This window comes from Octopus bimaculoides, chromosome 5, assembly GCF_001194135.2.
Source record: "Octopus bimaculoides isolate UCB-OBI-ISO-001 chromosome 5, ASM119413v2, whole genome shotgun sequence".
Lineage (NCBI taxonomy): Eukaryota > Metazoa > Mollusca > Cephalopoda > Octopoda > Octopodidae > Octopus > Octopus bimaculoides.
Window position 1 is genome coordinate 38,176,666 of NC_068985.1, and position 5,620 is coordinate 38,182,285.

The window sequence follows — 5,620 nt, forward strand, 5'->3', positions numbered from 1 at the left end:
AGAAGGTATTATAATAAAGAGATAACTGTAGCTTTTATTGAAGTCTCCACACACACTCTCCACTATAAGCCTCATAGAAATAATTAAGCTGTACAATGACTACAAAATAAGCATCATAAAACTGTCAAGAAAGGGAAGTGAGATGCTGTTAAATCCTTTTAAAGATCTCTTACTCATTTCTGCTGTGGATCGGTCCGTTAGGTCTTTCATTAGAAAAGTTTGGTTGGTTGGATGGTTGGGTGGTAGGAGTGACGAAGAAAATGAAAGGCAGATAATATCTTCCTTGCTCTCACACATGAAATGTGTTATTTGTAATGCCTACTAAGTTTTTATTGTATAATTTTTCATTTTGTTTGTCGTGTGGTGTGAATGCATGTACATACACATGTGTGTAGCTACAAACACACACATATTTCCATCCATATATACGCGTCTTATGTTTGTATGTATGTATGTGTGTATGTATGTATGTATGTAGGTACGTACGTACGTAGGTATGTACGTACGTATGTATGTACGTACGTATGTAGGCTTGTGTAGATTTCTGCATGTATACATGTATGCAGCCCTGTGTACATGTATGCATGTATATCCTTACATGCATACATACATACATACATACATACATACATATACATTAAATACACACTCAAATATATATAACATAAATTAATGCAAATATACAAATTTATTTCGAGTACATGCGTACCTGTATATATATATAATATATATATATATATGTATGCGAAAATGTGTGACGCGTATTTATATGTGTGTGTCTATCTGTTTTATCGAATGTATAAATTATTCCCTGCCAAATATACATTTTTCATCCTCAAATTATATAGATGCCTGTTTACATACGTACATTCATATATATATATGTGTGTGTGTGTGTGTGTGTGTGTTTTTACATATATGTATGTATACATATATGTATATATATATATATATATATATACTTATGTATGTATACATGCGCAACTATGTACAGACGCGTTAGAACGGTGCGTGTTGGTATATTTCTCGTGACTGAACATTGCGGCTGTTTCAGTGCGTTCACCTAATTCCACGCTTGAGTTAGTTAAAGTGATAGGAACACAAATTATGGCGTCAGCTGTGATATAAAGGACAGAATTGTATTGCATGGTCGCTGTAGTTAGGAGGATATATATATTGTGTTGTGTGTGAACAGTAAACAGTTTCATGAATTCATCTTTACTGATGTAAGTAATTCTTAGAATGCTTTGGGTTTTTTTTTTTAACATTTGGGAAGTGTTAATTCACTTTCCTCCGTCCTTCACTCGGAAATTATACGTTTTCGTATTTATCCATTTTAATTTGGTTTACTGGGTCACCCCTAGTGGTTTTAGTTCCTGGTCAATTCTGATCGGGTATACCTATAACCAAAGTTATTCTAGACAGTTGAGTATAACTTAAGGGAGATTCAGCTACTGTTGTCTCATATTGTTGGTGGTTTTTTGCAAAATTTTGTCTGTGCTACATGAGATTTTCCCATGTGAGAATTTGAGTCCAACGATGCATGTCGACCAGGCATGAATTATGGTGTTTATACCGCCATCAGCAATGATATTAAGCTCTGTTTGAATCTGCAATGGAGTCTGTACTGTGTCGCTCGATCTACTAAAATCAACGGCCAAATCTCTCGAATTATATTCTACATGTTATATGGAAAATAGGAAAGGCAATTTGAATAGCATAATTACAGATATACTAAATCACAGAATAGTTATGAATGGAAGGCTTTAGATCATCTGTGTACTCGATTAGGGACAGCATTTTACTACGCAAGAATAACACCAAACCATCTTTTGTACTGATGTTATTTGTCATAATGAACAATTTGAATTGTTTTGCACTCCTAGCTTATATTACTGAAATTATATTTAACTTATTGTTTCATTGTTGCCGATGTGGCTGTTTTTTTTATATATCTTTTGCTGTTGTTGCATAATGTAAATTATATTGTCATCTGCCGGAAGGTTGTACATGCAAATCGTTGAACTGTAAAGATATAATTAAATGCTGCAAATGGTTTCCAATTTAAGACTCTATTGTCAAACAATTTAGCAAAGACTTTAAAGTATCCATAGGAGTTGAAGAATTCAAAAAGGTATTTTTAAAAAAGATAAAAAAAAAGACGTTTCAACGGAGCAAACTAGCAAATCAAATAAATGATGACTGAGGACTCCGAGGATGGGCCACAGTTCAAGACTGACAATTTTGCTTTCTGTAAATACTAAGATAGATTATATTAAAACAAAGTGAAGCAACGGTTATGTGAAATGAATATTTTGACAGTGTCAAACATATGTTGCGCAACGCACAGGAAGGAAACACTAACATCATCCAGTAAAATCGCTCAATTCCTATTATGTAACAGACGAAACACCAATGTATCACAATAAGCAATTAAACAATACAACGAAAGCATAGCTGATGTAGTAAAACTGTACAACTCTACATCCTTCCCAAATGCTGCCCACTTGTCAGGAGGAACACGATGGTATGCTTAACGGTGCCGAGGAACTGGCAATAAACTGTTGAAACCTTGATGATGATGATGATGATGGTGATGGTGGTGGTGATGTGTCATTTTAAAAATTTTGTCACAAAGCCTATGAATGGACGACATTACAAACAGTTGAGTAGATGTAGAGAAAACTATTTGAATATATAAAAGCTACAAAAATGCTATATCCCAGCGCCTTCACAAATCCCTAGGTGCTCTTCATTACTTTAGCGAATGCCTTCTTCCAACCAAAATTATATTCAGATCGATGCTATCCAGCTACACAGGACTCCACATTCCCACGCATCTTTTATCAAAGTCGTGGAAAAATAATTCTTCATTCTTTGCCTCTATTCTCCTGTTCGAGTGGGTGTGCGTATGAATAGTTCAGTGAAAGATTGGGTTAGCTGAAGAGGGAAGCGTCTGTCTTGATTCCTTGCTATCTTGTTTACCACCCGACATTTTTGCTACAACTATCAAGCTGAAAACTGTGAACCCTTTCCTTTAAAGAAAATCGGCGACCGGTCTTTACGGTGGAGTCGGCTGACAGATACATTTTGTCAAGTATTCGATAAAAAAATGTTAGATATAAGTAACATGTCAGCAATGTTTGAACACAAATGAGTGCATGCAGAACGGTTGTCGTCACCATTGGTTTTATTCATGGTCATTCCTGATCAAGTATACATATAAATCTAAAGTCCTGCCACAACTATGTTGGCAGACTATGAAGCTGCATTTGTGAAAAAGCTATCTCGAACTCGGAAAGCCCTTGTAGCAATGCCAGGCTAAGAACTTTTGAAAGTTGCCCGGAATCCCTGATCTCAGTCTTCCACAAAAAATTATTCGGGTAGCTCGCGTGGACGCCCAGAATTTTTGTCAGATCATTATCACTTATACTCTCAAATAAACATCTATAGAGCCCTAGCGTAGACGTTTCACTCTCTGCACCACTTTGTCAGAAGAGTGCAGCGAGCACTTGGCAGTATTGCAGTACTACGTGCTTTAACTCGTTCTGAGTTTGACCTACAACTGTAACTTAATCGAAGCTGCAGAAAGATGTTTGGAAGTTCCATTATAAAAAGTTCTATAAAGTCTTTCTTTCCCTCATGCGTAATTTCACAGGGTGGAGGCGCAATGGCCCAGTGGTTAGGGCAGCGGACTCGCGGTCATAGGATCGCGGTTTCGATTCCCAGACCGGGCGTTGTGAGTGTTTATTGAGCGAAAACACCTAAAGCTCCACGAGGCTCCGGCAGAGAATGGTGGTGAACCCTGCTGTACTCTTTCACCACAACTTTCTCTCACTCTTTCTTCCTGTTTCTGTTGTGCCTGTAATTCAAAGGGCCAGCCTTGTCACACTGTGTCACGCTGAATATCCCCGAGAACTACGTTAAGGGTACACGTGTCTGTGGAGTGCTCAGTCACTTGCACGTTAATTTCACGAGCAGGCTGTTCCATTGATCGGATCAACTGGAACCCTCGACGTCGTAAGCGACGGAGTGCCAACAACAACAATTTCACCGAGTGAATCCAATATAAATAAATCCTTATCGTTTTCTAAATTTTCCTTGTAATATTCTTTTCTTGCTTGTCACCCTTGTGGAAAATAGAAAAGTAGTAGTAGTAGTAGTAGTAGTAGTAGTAGTAGTAGTAGCCAGCAAGAATTGCAACAAAAGTAACCGCAACTAAAACCGCATAAGTAGCCCAGTTTCTTGAATGGGAGTGTAAAAGAAGACCAATTATCTCCCCCAGTTATGTAAACATCGTTTTATCTTCGCCTCTTTAGAAACTATTATTTCTTCTGCTGTTAGTCAAAACAGGCGAGACGGCGCCAACAATAGGCTGGAAACATTTCCATATAGATTGGGTCGGCCTTTATACAAAGACCCTTATTTCAACTGGGCTTTTATCAGGTAAACTTAGACGTCATCTCTGCTTCATTGAATATTCTCCACCTCTTGTGTCCAGGGACTCTTTGTATTTAGTCTTCAAATAAATACAGAAATAGAATAAGAACACACACACACACACACACACACACAAACACACACACACATATATATATATATATATATATAAGTAACAGTTCTAAATATATATGACCATCTGTGTGTATCCGGTGGTGATAGCGGTAGTAGTCGTGATCGTAGCAGCAGTGGGAGTAAAGACCAATAACGTCAGCAGCGGAAAGTAACAAGAAATAAAATGGTGATTTGTTAATATTTAAGCGTAAATGTTGATATTCGTGTCCGCATATATACGCTTGGATATGCGTGTGTGTATAACTATACACTATTGTTGATTATGTCCCCCTTTTCTCTTTCTCTCTCTCTCTCTCTCACACACACACACACATACACCCACATGTGTGTAACGAAGTTTTTAGAAGAAATTCTTGACTCCGAAGAAAGATTTTAAAAAATTATAAGTTATTAATCGTATAAAGTAATTTAAAAAAAAAAATTTATGGCAAACCTTATCGAGGGAAGATTTCTATTTGTGTTAAGTGCTTAACAACACAAAACTTCCTTTCATAAGGTTTGTGTCATTCTGTTCATTTTTAATACATACCCCAACCATATGGTTCCGGGTTCAGTCCCACTAAGTTGCACCTTGGGCAAGTGTCTTCCACTATAGTCTCGGGCTGACCAAAGTGTTGTGAGCGGATTTGGTAGTCGGAAACTGAAAGAAACTCGTCGTGTATATATATATCTGTGTGTGTGTTTGTGGCTCGGTTTGTTCCACCATCACCGCTTGATAACTGGTGTTGGTGTGTTTACGTCCCCTTAAGGGTTCAACAAAAGAGACTGAGAGAGAATAAGTAATAGGCTTTAAAAAAAGTAAGTCCTGGAGTCGATTTGTTCGACTAAAACCCCTCACGGGCAAAAGTCAAATGACTGAAACAAAAGAATGTATATATAAACACACACACACACACACACACACACACACACACACATACACACACACATTTATATATATATATATATATATATATTTTGTCCTTGTTCTTTTGCCACGTCATGTACCCAGTTATGTATCTATATGTACATGAACATATATACATACATGTACATATATATGCAT

General features: G+C 37.1%; 1 protein-coding gene across 1 annotated transcript in view; it reads left to right on the plus strand.

Annotated features, from left to right (window-relative positions):
• The window catches only part of LOC106880012 (inactive tyrosine-protein kinase 7), a 418,974-nt gene that overhangs the window by 361,604 nt on the left and 51,750 nt on the right, over positions 1–5,620 (plus strand). The gene's annotated exons all lie outside the window — the stretch shown is intronic.